The sequence below is a fragment of the Nannospalax galili genome, unplaced genomic scaffold, assembly GCF_000622305.1.
Source record: "Nannospalax galili isolate Female #2095 unplaced genomic scaffold, S.galili_v1.0 scaffold917, whole genome shotgun sequence".
Classification (NCBI taxonomy): domain Eukaryota; kingdom Metazoa; phylum Chordata; class Mammalia; order Rodentia; family Spalacidae; genus Nannospalax; species Nannospalax galili.
This window is the reverse complement of record NW_008340972.1, coordinates 984,362-998,684: the sequence shown is the minus strand read 5'-3', so window position 1 is coordinate 998,684 and position 14,323 is coordinate 984,362. Positions and strand designations below refer to the sequence as shown.

Sequence of the window (14,323 nt, the reverse complement as noted above, 5' to 3'; positions counted from 1 at the left end):
AGGGAGGGAGGGAGGGAGGGCCGGCCTGGAGAGAGCCTAAGAAAGGAGGGGGAGGGATGGAAGGCAAAAGGGGGAGGTGTGAAGCTTAAAAACATAAGAAAAGACAGAATTTTTGTTTGTTTTATCCATGCCCTTTGGTAAAGCTAGAGATTTGCATTAAGGTAAAATTGCCTCTTTAGTACTCAATGATATTTTATTTCTGTGTAACTTCCTCTTCAAATAGGTTAATTACAGAGGCAATTAGTCTAGTTACACACAGGATGTCACTATTCCCTTGTATAAACAGACCTAGAACACATGTTTCAGACAGAGAAAAATACTGTAAAGACTACATTTCCTAATGTGATGAATTTCTGTCCTAGGCAGGACTACAGGGCCCAGATGGGGTCCAACTTCTTTGCTGCCATCCTGCTCACGGACTCAGCAGTCCTCGTGTTTAATTGTTAACTTGAAAGTTCTTCATATAAATGGAGAAAAGTGGACTCTAATTGTCATAAATCTCCAAAACCAAGAGAAATCAGGGAACCAAGTTACTGAACAGAAGTTAAGTAATTAAGTAAGGCCTTATTAGTAAGGCAAAGAGGGAGTTCGAACTGAAGAGGCTAATTCCGTTATCAGTTTACACAAATGCTCTGATCCTCAGGGTTTTTGGTCCAGGATTTTATTTGACATATTCACCAAGTGGAAATGAGTGACCACTATAACTTTGATAGCCAAGTAGTTCATAACACCAAGAAGTTGTTTAAGTGGGGTTCTATAAAGATTGGATCCAGGGATTTCTGGGTAGTAGGATCCAGTGTAGGTAATAAGCACAGGATTCACAAGAGAAGCAGTTCAATTACTAACAGAAACTTCTTCCATTTTAGCCTGAAACCACTAATCACCGATTATCATTTGTTTATTTCTCAAAACTAAAATGATATGGGCTCTTTAAGACAACACAGCACTGTGTCGGGTAGTAAATGCATATTCAGAGAATACCCACCTTTCCTGATGTGTTACAGGTAAGAATAAGTGACTGATGACACTGGAACATTTGTTTCATTAGCCAGCTTGCTGCCCCATGGTCATGGTGAAAGCAAAACTTTGGGGTAAATTCTCAGACTCACCAACACATTACTTTCTTTTGTAGCCATGGATTTTTCTACTTAGTGTTGACTGGCTGTCTTGAAAGTGTGGCCACTGGCCACAACGCAGCCTGGATGATACAGTGACTATCCCATGTCACTGTGATGAAAAGTATCCAAATTCTACGTCCCACTACCTGATGGCCCTGTTGCCTTCCTTTCTGGTGTGAAACACTCACAGCCACTCACAAGCCAACCCAGGAAAGTGAGTAATTCAGTCTGGGCCAGTTAGGCCTGGGTTAGAATACTTGCTTTGTCTCATAGTAATAGCTGAGCTATGAAAAACTGCTCAGTTTTCCTGTGACTCTATTTCTTCCACTAAAAACAAACCAATACTACCTGCTTCATGGAGTTCTTGGAATATTCAAACTGTATTACATGCACAACCCAGTAACTACTGATATTATGCACAAAGAAAATGTCAGTCAATGACAGCCACTTTAAATACCCTTCAGTGAACAAAGATCAGCATGTGTGTGCAAACTTGTGTGCATGTGTGTACATATATACATATATGTATGTTTGCATTATATGTGTGTTTAAATTGAATTTTTATGAGAAAAAGCAGAACTTAAAACAGTGGTTAAAGTGCCACGGGAGAAGTGAACTGAGATCTGAAAGCCTCCCACCAGCCTAGAACCTTCTCATAATCTAGACTGATTCAGCAGCATCTCTGGGCTTTCAACCCAGGCTTACCTGAGTGTGGAGCAGCCAGCAGGGCTGAGATGGTTCTTTCCTTCTACCCCAGAGTGAACAGAGCTGGGGAGGAAGCCCCACGAATGGACAGCAGATGGGGCGGTATCCCTTACAGAAGCTGATCAATGCCCTGACCATGCAAGTCACTCCTTTGTCAGAGCATTGGCCCGACTGCTTCTTCTCAAGCTTTCTGCCTGGTTCCTCTAGGGAGTTTGAGAGTGGGTTAGTACATCAACCAAGGCAGCTAGGCAAATAAGCTGCTTTGACTATACTGCCCACAACTACGGAGCTACATGCATATTACATGCTTTGCCACAGATGCACCAGAACTCATAACCATTAGATGTGTGTCACAGAAATTCTCAAAGGGTTCAGCACCACAGTACTTTCAATGGAACAGACAAATAAGTGACATCTGGGATCGTGCATCACACACATGGTGGTTTCAGCCTCCTACTTTTTTTGCTTGGCATTTCCTGCTGCGTTTTGGGCTAGGACCCTCCAGGTTTTTGAATTACCGATTTCGTATTTCCACCCACTGCAACAAGCAAATTGGACAAACTTCATAGGTAACCAGATCAATGATGCAGACATTCATTCTTTGCAGGTTATGGGGGAAAGGAAGCAACTAGAACATTTAGCCTATAAAATGGACTTGAAAAAAAAATCACTGAGAGCAGACACAATAAACACAATAGAAGCCTTCACAGCCCAGTGCTTCTTTGCAAAGATTGGGGCATAAGATGATTCAAATCAGCTCTGATGCTGTGTGGTCAGATGAAGATTCAACACCAGGTGAGCAGAAAAAAAAAAATGGCTATGAAGTGGTCTTTTCTCTCCAACTCCACGTCTTAGATGAACTCAGTGTTGAACAATTGCATGGCTCTGAAATGAGCGACCTGGGGCCGGGGCTATAGCTCAGGACAGGGGCTTAGACTGAGTGAGCCCCGGGGGCAATTCCCAGAACAACAAATAAGATAATGAACTGTAGAGTGGTGGTGTTTCTCTCAAAGTCTTTGGGATCTCTGAAAGGAAATCACAGTAAATGAAAGATGAATATTAGTGGTACACGATTATCTAAACAGTAAGATGCCTCGGTTTACTCACAAAAGTCATGTGACAAAAAATCCTCAATACTCAAATATTCATTCACAGGGATATTAAAAAAAATAAGTATCAGGATGTCTCCTGCACACTAAATAAAAGCACTGCCTTGATAGGAAACCGTGCTGATAATAAAATATGTTACAATTACAGAGCTGTTTCCTCTGTCCTTAAGGTTACTTATGGATCTATAGTGTCTCACGAAACTTTGATAAATTCGTTGTTCACAAACTTTCCTCTCATTTGCTCAACTTTTTCCCCTTCTCTTTCTCACTCAACTTTTGACATTTCTGGGCAAAAATGATAATAATAGTTCAGACTCATCTTTTGCTACCTATAATTTCAATGCTCCTTGTTCCCTCTCCTCTTTCTGCATGGTGGCTGGTATCCAGCCAGAGCCAGGCCAGAGGAAGGCACCTTGCCCTGACCAGCAGTTGGAGTGCCTCTGTGTATATCTGAGGCTTGCCTAAGTAATCATTTACAGTATTGAACAGCAAAGAGCAGGTTAAAACAGTCAGCACTTCTAAGCCAACTGGCTACAAGGTACAAAATATATAGCCAGGGATAGAATTTATAGCAATAACATTTAGGTATCACGTTACTCCTAGAACAATCCAATTTATAAAGTGCCTATTGTGTATACATAAAGCATAACCGTAAATCACTTACATTAAACAGTGTCAACCACCAAAACATAAGTTTCCCCCCAAATTCCTCACACTGAGATTAATGAGGTTTTTTTTTTTTTTTGAAAGGAAGCATGCTTTTTTAAAAAAAAAAAAAAAAAGGAAAGAAACCAACTCTGATTCATGCTAGGTGAACAACATCCCCATATATAGGAGCAGGTGTCCACTGTATGATTTAAAACGCCTAGGAGACATGTCTGGAAAATATTAACCTTCCCTGAAGGATAGAGATATCCACAAGCAGGGCTGGGAACGTGGCAGGATCCCAGGTCTATTGCCCACATCAGTGGGGGTGGACTTCAAACAAGCAAACGTGGAAAGCCTTTTTGGATACAGTAAAGCACATTTTCATCTACAGAAAACATTTTGAAAAACCTGGAAAAGATGGTGTGGATGAGGTGCTTTGAGGGTGTGTCTTAGTGAATACCAAAATCCCAACCAGTGACTAAAAGCTACCAAGAGTCTTGAAGCAAGGACTGGAGTGATAGTTCAGGGGGTAAAGTGCTTTGCCGTGCAAGCATGAGGACACGGGTTCAAATCCCCAGAGCCTGATGTAGTAGTACACACCTGTGATTGCAGTCTTCTTACAGTGAGATGAGGTATAGAGACAGGAGAAGTCCCAGAACCCCAAGGGCTAATCTGGTACCCAGCAGAAAAAAATAAACAGACCTGTCTCCAACAGGGTAGAAGCCAGGATGGACACCCAAGGTTTTCTTCTGACCTCCACATGTGCCATGCATGCACATGCCAACACACACACACACACACACACACACACACACACTCTCCTGACATGAAACTCAAAAGTATATGTGCATATCTGCTCAGTTAACTCTCCAGCCTACAATCTATTCAGAATGGCCATCTTTTAAAATCTGTGCCTGGACTCCTGGATTAAGTTCATTCCATCTCTCCCAAAAGCCCTTAAAATTACTAAGAAGGAATGGTTTAATAATTCTCAACTATAAAATCATTTAATGTTATCTGAATGTTATACCACAAACCTGACTTGGACATCATTTAAGAAAAACACTCTGACTGTCCCTGGACTTTAGAAAGGATTTTGGGCACTGTGTGTTCTTTCTCCTAGTCCACAGTCTTAAAATATCTAGTGACTTGTTTCAACCAAAATGATGAATAACTTAAAATTTTTCTTACAGATTGGAATAAATTTGTTTGTTAATAAAAAAATCTCACTTCTCCTACTGCTACAAATGACCGGTACTTCCCGGGGGAGCAACACCCTATTTTGGCTAAAATTAAAATTGAATCTGAAAAAGGGAAAGGAATGTGTATCAAGAAAACATGTAAACCAGTTTTCAGTGAATGAACTAACAACTGCTTTCTCGGCCCAGAAAACTGACTCTGTGAACAGGGCAGTCATGACCTAGAAATAAAACCAAATTAATAGTCAGTTCAAAGACTTTCCTTTCAACTAAAGGTATCAAACTTACAAGGAGCAACAGCTCACTTTAGTCATACATGGAAGGTTCTGGTTAAAAATCTTCTCTAGTTATGAGGAGTGGTGCTTAGTTTGTGTGGAGAAAGGAACAGTCACATGGTGATTTCACTTAACACATTTCTTCAAAAATACCTGATCCACGTGGAATTCTTTCCCATCGTTGAGTGATATTTTGATTCATTATAAAAGAACTCGAGCGCTCAGTGAAGCAACTGGAAATCACAGGCTAAGTCCTTCTTGTTAATAAATTGAGTGACGTTTGTAACAGTAAAGAGTAAGGTTTCCCTCTCAGTGACCACAGCTCAAGTCTCCGCTTTGTCCCAGTTTAATGAAAGCATACCATTACCTTGTAGACATTCAAAAACTACCCCACTCCCTGATGATAAAACTATATATTCCAATTGTCCCGAATCCTCAGTTAAAAGTAATTGAGAAAATGACTGACCACATCTGTGTTCCAAAATAAAGTGGTTAAAAACCAAACAAAACAAAAATCGGTAAATTACTTTCACTTACAAATCACTGTCTCAGATCCTAGGAGCCCTTTCTAAGCAGACTAAACCAAAGGGTTTAGGGCACACAACTACAGGTTCCCAGAGCAATGACACGACAGGGTCAGCGCTAGAAAATATCATTTTTAGGACTTATATAATTTATTATTTTATTTTATGTGTATGAGTATATTGTCTGCATATATGTGAGTGCACCCTTGTCGTGCAACACCTTGGAGGTCAGTCTTCTGACCTCTTGGGGGTCAGAGGGCATCAGATTCCCCTGGAACTGGAGTTAAGGACAGTTCGTAGCCGCCATGTGGATGCTGGGAATCGAACCTGGTCCTCTGTAAGAGCAGATAGTGCTCTTAACCTCTGAGCCATCTCTCCAGCCCCAAAGGTCTTAGAGAGAGAGAGAGAGAGAGAGAGAGAGAGAGAGAGAGAGAGAGAGAGAGAGAGAGAGAGAGAGAGAGAGAGAGAGAGAGAGAGAGAGAGAGAGAGAGAGTAATGCCCACAGAGGTCAGAAGAGGGCATCAGATTCCCTGGAGGTGGACTTAGAGGCAGTTGTGAACCACCTGACATGGGTGCTGGGACCCAACTTGGGCCCTTGGCAACAGTAGCATAAGCTCTTAACCGCTGAGCCTCCTCTCCAGGCTTGAGGTTCTTATTTTGAATAGACTTTGCCTCTCTTCTTACACAGAATAGTCACAAAGCAAAGCTCAAAGCTCAGAAGGTAACCAGATCACTTCTACCTCAGTTAATAAGAAAATGTAGTTTCTCTCACCCTCACCCTGGTTATTCTCACTTCAGCCACTAGTTACAGGGACACCCGTCTTTTTATTCTGGAAACACTCTTGGAACGAATCATTGCTCTTCACAGTCATATATGCCAAGGCTGTTTTTTCTTTGTTTCATAAGGTGCCAATTTAATGCCACTCTCAGAGTTGCTTAACCTTGAATCTCAGGACCACCTGGAAATCCACAGACTCCTAGAAATGTGCACAAAGTATCATGCACGGTCCTCCCAGAGCCCAACAGAATTTGTTCCAAGGACCACTCCTGTCCCCCACATTGAAAACAAAATTCACGGCTGTTCAAGTCTCTTAGAAAAGAAAAGGCAGTTAATTTGCATATGACCTTTATACAACTTCCCATATATCTTGGGCTCCTCCAGATGACTCACAATACCTAACATACTCTCTGTACATCTTTTCTGTATGTATGAAATTTTTATCCATACAATGTATCTAGTAGATTCATGATTTCTTATACAATTGATTTCCAAAAATGTGTAAGAAACTACTGTAATTCACTTACAAACCAAAACACATTAAAATCATGGACTTTGGATAGTTCATTTTGTGGTGTTCTCAGTACACACGGTAAACATCTGATTTGATACATAAAGAGCAAATGTTAACTATAGCAATCTGGATTGCAGGTAAAATTTAAGTTTCAGGACACACCATCAATACGAGACTCCCTCACCCCAATATGTATACTGTTAGGGAATTCTAAAAGAACTTATCATCTCTGGGTATAGAAAAAAACCTTGGGTCACTTCTCAAGAACAGCAAGCACACATTTGCCATGTTATGACTAATCAATGAAAAGGATATTACAAAAACCTTTTTTGCAGGATAAAAAAGGTATTAAAATAACCAAATTTGTGATTAGCAACATATCAAAGCAATTCAGTTTAAATCAAAATATATTATTTTGAATCATGCATATAGCAGTATCTTTGAGATTCAATGTGAAATGCACAGTAATTAAAATTGGCATTCCTGGGGCTGGAGAGATGGCTCAGCGGTTAAGAGCACTGACTGCTCTTGCAGAGGACCTGGGTTTGACTCCCATCACCCACATGGTAGCTACGAATAGTCCTTAACTCCAGTTCCAGGGGAATCTGAAGCCCTCTTCTGACTTCCATGGCATTGCATGACACGGGTGCACTCACATCATGCAGGAAATACACTCATACGCATAAAATAAAAATAATAAATAAAATATTTTGTTAAAAAATTGGCATTGCTGAAAGCAATTAAAGCAATGTGTAGTACCAGGAGAGACACTGCATAAACCTGAGAGATCTTAGTCACACTTGTTCCATTTCAGTAATACTGGCTTGGAAGTTATGATGCACGCTTCTTGTTCCTTCTATGCCAATGATTTAGGCTTTTGACAGATGACTTTCCCCAATAACAAGATGGTAGTCCTATGTAGCTGGTTTGCTTAAAACTAATTTTAGTTCTACAGCCATTTCTTGTGATATGTGTCCTTCTAAATTTTCAGATTTTTTGCACTGGGTAGAAGGAGAACAGTTTTCTTTAGTGAAAGAATGAGATGTTTTTCAAGTACTTTCTATGTTCTTATTTATAAAAATGGTGGGAAGACTCAAAGTCAACCAGCCTATATCATGTTCAGTGATGAAACATTTGATTTTATAAAGCTGATTCATGGGGCTGGAGAGACGGGTCACCTGTTAAGTGTACTGGCGGCTCTTGCAGAGGACACAGGTCAATTCCTAGCACATGACATCTAACAACCATCAGTAAGTCTAGTTCCAGGGGATCCGATGCCCTCTTCTGACCTCCATGGGCACTGCACTTACATACATGGCAGGCAATACACTCATATACATAAAATGATAAAATATATTTTAAGAACCGATTCACTTGTCACAAATGGATTCAGTTTTCCTGATTCCCACCTCCCCCCACCCTAACTCAGGATTTTTAAATGTGCAGGTTGTGTTGTATCACCTAAGTCCTACAGAACCCAGAAAGTTAACCAAATTCCATCTAAACCAAGCCACAGGATGGAGACTGTTCGTTCCATTTTACCAAACTGATACAGAGTCTGTTACACGAAGTCCGTTGTCCACAGGTATCCCACCTCTGTCTATACAAAAGTAGAAATAGTGCAATACACTTTTCTGTTTGTGAATCTTATTTCTTGGCAAATGCCTTGATAGTCTATAAGTGACCAGAACCTAATGATTTCAAATTGGAATAGGATAGCGTTCCTTAAAGCATTTTACACTGTGGAAACACAGAAGAACATACATCAACGGTGGTTTCTGAATTAGAATAAAGATCCACAAAACCACAGAATATCAAAATGTAATCATTTCGATGAAGACTGAAATAATCTTGACACCAATGGGTAGATCCTAAATACACGTCATCATGAGAAAATGTGGAGAACAGGCTATGATCACGAGACTGGTTAGGGGAGTTCAGGCACTTCTGTGGGCCATGATCTTGAGGAAGGCGTGTAAATGCTTCTGGGGACATGAAACCATCACAACATTTATCATCAAACACAGCGACTCTGTGACCCCACCTGCCATCTTTTAAGTCGCATGAATTCAGAATAGTACTTGGTATAACAATTTCAAGATTAGTTTCAGAACGTTCTTCAAACTTTTTCCCAATAATTTCTTTCCATGGCTGAAACTACAATACAAAATTCACAAACAGAGTAGGCTGACCATGTGTACTCAGTTTTATTTTTATTGGATGTATGCATTATGCATGTGTTCCTGTGTGAGGGGAGGCCACAGGTTGAAGTCAGGCTGTCTTACTCGAATGATCGCCACCTTATTTCTTTAGAGACAGAGTCTCACTGAACATGGAACTGAAGATTTGGCTAGACCACCTGATCAGTGAGCTCTAGGGTTCCTCCTATTCTTGCCTCCCAAGTGCTGGGATTACAGACACGTACAATGCCCAGCTTCAATGTGGTCGCTGGGGATCCAAACTGAAGTCTTCATGCTTCCTCAGTAAGCACTTTACCAAGAAAGCCATCTGGGCAGCCCTTGTGACTTTAGGGGACAGCAAATCCCTGTGCCAGCTACCCAGCATCCCTGAGTTCTTTTTCATTAACAGCACCTCTTTCCCTGACATGTGCTCACAATGCCTAGTCTATAGACAAAGGCCAAGCTGATTCTACTCCGTGCAATCAGAAAGAAGGTTAGCGTTAGTCACATGCCTAATCAGAATGCATTAGGGCAAACAGACTGTCTATCCACAGGCTTCTGGGAAAGAAACTGTTTTTCTGCTTGACCTTCTAGACGACATCACTGAGCAAACCCCATCACCACAGCCTTGCTACCTAATGGAGCGGCACTCAATGCTCCACACCTGGTGGCAAAGAGGTGTGTAGGAGCTGACTCTGTTTACATTGTTTAATTCCCAAGTTGGCTTTGAGCCTTGGTTTTTGCATATATTAATAAACAACATGTGTGTGCATGCACACACATTCAGACCACCTCCCATAATGTTGGCACAGCTGACCCTGCTTAACTGTGGCTGGTTTTCTCTGACCTGCCTTACATGTCTCCCCATAATTCCAGAACACATTGCCAAATTCATACACTATGTGCTGTTTCTTAAATCGCTATAGAGGAATTCTGTCAGTTTTTTGGTTTCTTTTTTCAATCAAAATTGACACAATGCAGGATTATTATACAGTACAGAAAGAGAGAGGGGCAGGGAGGAGAGAGGTAGGGAGCCACGGAAAAGGAAAAACCCAACTTAAAAGCGTGGTTCAAATACAGAACCATGTCATGCTTCATGAAGAGTCGCACAAACAGAATTTATTTAGGCACTTACAAAGAATACATTTTATCTAAAGTAGTATCCTCAGCATAGATTAGAAGGAATCATTTTTATGCATTTCTATTTCAATTCTGACCAAATTTGGCTGACAAAATTATGAGAGTCCCTAAAAGTAACTGCTGGGGTTTAGAACTCTCACCCCTTCCTTTGAACTGGCTCTATAAACACTAAGAGTAAGCATCTTAGGTTAAGTGACTAGATTATTAAGGCTGATTTATGTTCTATGGCCAGCACTAATTCAAAGAAATGCCATGCTATCCAGAAAATATTGCATGTTGCTGTCACCACCAGGTGAGTTCTAGAGCCCAGCAAAAGAATGACACTTTCTGTACACTCCATTTCGGTTCTAATTATTCACCACAGTCAATAGACATTAAACCACTTTAAGTTTACATGGGCATCAACATGAGAACCACTCATATTTATAACCCTGATGAATGGTCTTTCATCTGTGAATTTATAGTGCATCCATAATTTCTCGAGGGAATGGAGAGGTTCATTCAAAAACTTGCCACAACATTTATCTATGCAAAGATGATGGATATGGTCTGTGAAATTAAATGCTTTTAAAAATTAAAATCATATTGCCAAGGAAAGAGACATGTTCCTCTATTGCTCACATTTTAAAATAATAATGGTGCTCTAGTCATGCAGGAGGCTTAACCTAGAAAGTGTGTGAAGACACTCATCGACTATGTCTGGGTATGTTAGTGCAAAGGTTGCACAGCACAGCACCACTAGGGACTAACTTCTAGATGCTTTGGAATGAAATTTCCTGTTTTATTTTCTTATTCTGCTGTCATTTTAAACTATAAAATGAATAAGATATGATTAAAACAGTTATCTTTTCTTTTTGTGTTTACTGGAGTTACTGGAGTCAGTTCTTTGCCCGCATGGTTGGTTATACACAAAAAATATTGCAAAATACTGTTATTTTATCATGACTCAAATAAAGCACATACTTTTATGAAAAACTTGGCCTATTTTAGCTCAATATTGACTATGCTCATTCAGGAAAATACAGGAAGGTAAAAGGATAATTTTCACTGAAATAATTTGTAAGAAGCAGTGTCATCAATACATGAACAAGAAATGCACTTGCTGCTCCTCATTGCATGAGGTGGCCTTCCCGAGCTCCCTTCAGTTGTACAGGAGGGTAGGGAATCCTCAAGCCCAGTGGTGGTTGTTTATTTTCATAGTTTCTGTTTAACCCAACTTTTATAGAATCTACTTAAAAACTGAGCCCAAGTTTAATCATTTGATTGGGTTATATAAACAGCAATCTCCAAATGATGCAACTTTTGTTAGCATTGACTCACTCAGTCCAAAAATCATTGTTGCAAGTGTTGGCAAAGTGTATGTGTAAGATACTTCATATATGAAGATAATTGTGTTTGACTTGAAACCAACATTATTATATCAGCAATAATAAAAGCAGTGTTTTACATACCCCAGTGGCTTGCTAACTCCTTGTGGGCAGGAACATCTTCACCATCATCTTTGGGTCAACAGTGGCCAGCACGGCACCTAGAACACACAGGAATGTACTTGAGAGAAGTGACCCAGTGGTGAATGGAGTCCATTTCCAAGACACAGAGTCAATGAACTAACTGTTCTATACAGCCTTCTTCGTGGTCTATATATTACTTTATTAAAACAGCATCTTACAATATGAATGACAACTTTATTGTGAATACTTAATACTCAAGTACAACTGCTTCTAATCTCTTATTTTTTCAGTATGGTATTTTGGATTTTTAAAGTTTCTGACTTACTCTTTGAGAATTTCAAACATGTATAAAAGATGTTTTGATTGTATCTACCCCCCCCCACCACACACACACACTCAGCTCCTTGTGGACCCTCTTCCATGTCCCACTCAACTTTATAAATGCTGCTTTTATAACACATGGAGTCCAAAATTAGTCCCACATAAATGTGCAGTGGTTTGAGGCCAATCACTGGAGTACGATTGAGCTACCAGGGGCCAGGCCCCAAAGACAACTGACTCTCCCTCACAAGCACTCCACTGTCAAGAGATCCTCAGTTAGGGGTGGGACCTCATGAGCTCCTCCATCTCCCATGCAAGCTTCTGCTAACTGGTGTGATCTTGTGCCAGTTTGTGCAATCACAGCTGCTGTGAGCCCTCCGTGTGTAGAAGACCCTGTTTCACAGCAATCTTCCCGATTTCTGGGGCATACAGTCTTACCGCCCCATCTTTCTTTCAAGATGTTCCCTGAGCCTTGTGGGCAAGGGATCTGATATACATGTTCTATTTGGTACTGAGTACTCAACAGACATTTGGACTTTGGACTTTGACAAGTTGTGCATCTCTGTATTACTGCCATCCACTGCAAAAAGATGCTTCTTTGAAGAGGAGAGAGAACTGTCCTGCCAGGCTGAGCAACCATCTTTTGGTTTTGGTGGACACAGTACAGTTAAGCATTTGGGAACATGTCCTTTGGGATTATGTTCATAGAGGCTCAACTCTGCTTCTCCACTATGTCTTTACATGGTTTTAGAAAATTATATCTTGATAGATACACTGTCTTTTAAATAATAACTATGGTATGTGATACTTTTGTTGAAAGAAATAACGGAGGCAATCTTAGCATGCACACTATACCTCTAAGACCAAGGGACATGGTTTAAGGAATCTCTTTTCCTCCCACCCTTTCAATGTACTAAAGACACAACTTTGTCTGAAAAGAGGTGGATTTCTCCTTCAATATTATGAGATAATGCCATCAAACTCAAAGCATTAGGACATATCTTTGCCTGGGAGTTTTGGCCAACCTGCAGTCTACCAATGTGATCTGTGAGGGGGGGTTTGGTCTATGAAATACCAGTTTTGCCCTCCCAGGGGGATCCAGACTAAAGATATCTGCTCAACACCAGCATCTAGCAAAGGCTTGAGATTAAAGGTCAGCCCCTTGGACAGGATGTGAATAGGTCTCAGTACAAACTCTGAGCACCAAAGGCTAAAGTGAGCGGCCTGGTTAACAGTGCTCTGTGCATTTTGTCACATGTTGGTGTCAAGAACATACTTCCTGACAAGGGAGGCTCTATGCTTAGTACTTCGGCAGTTGCTGCCTTATGACTTTTGGCTGATTCTAATCTGTACTCTTCCACTGCAGTGAGCAGTAACTGTTAATATAAGAAGTTTCAGTGAGCCCTACGAATCTTTAAAGCAAACTGCCAAACCTGAGAATGGTTTTGGAAACCCCTAAACTCACAACTGGCATCAGAATTGAGGTTGCTGGTTTCCCCTCAGTTTGACAGACACCTATACAGTTGGTTAGATTCACTTATTCTCCCTCTGTAAATCCACAGTCTAAAATAGCTTTGAAAGGTGGGTTACTTTACCACTCAAGTGATCTCAAAGAGCTCATGGTTTAAACTCTTTTGGCCAGATGGTGTTTATGTAAAGATTATAAGCTATTGTTTATCCCTCCTTACACAAACAGTAACCACCTCCAAATTTCCCGTAATAGATTTAGGAAAAAAAAAGTTTCAATTTTGTTTTGTTTTATGCTGTTTGATAAAGTAAATGGTTGGTAATATTTAGAAGTGAATCAATTACACAGCAGTAAAATTTGAAAACAACTGTATTAGAACTACCAAGGACAAATATTAAAACTGAACCTCATTAAAAATATCCTGGTGTGTCTGAAGAGATGACTCAGCAGCTAGGAGCACAGGCTATTTTTGCAGAGGGCCTGGATTTGGTTCTCAGCACCCACATAACAGCTCAGCAACCGTCTGTAACTCAATTCAACACCTTTTTCTGACCTCCGCAGCTAACAGGCACATAGGTGGTACTCGTACATACATGGAGGCGTACACTCACATACACATAACAAATTAAATATTGTTTTAAAAGAAACCTTTAAAAAATAAAAGTCTACTGGCCTTCTAATAAAATATTAAATTCTTTATTCTCCTGAGTTACGCTATTCCATGCAAGTAATCACTTACCAATGTTTTCAATAGAATTATAAGATAGCCCCAAGATCTCTCCCAACTGGTGACTATACTGCACATATATTGGTATTTCAGATATGAACCTGTGACTGTTTTTGTGCCCATGAGTGGCTTATTAAGTAACACAGTTGACTTTCACGCAGATTAT

General features: G+C 40.3%; 1 long non-coding RNA gene across 1 annotated transcript in view; it reads right to left on the bottom strand.

The window, feature by feature from the left end:
- The window catches only part of LOC115070904, a 135,438-nt gene that overhangs the window by 80,790 nt on the left and 40,325 nt on the right, over window positions 1-14,323 (bottom strand). The window contains exon 2 of the long non-coding RNA XR_003850006.1: window positions 11,642-11,718. This is a non-coding gene — a long non-coding RNA (uncharacterized LOC115070904). The remainder of the gene's footprint in view (window positions 1-11,641; window positions 11,719-14,323) is intronic.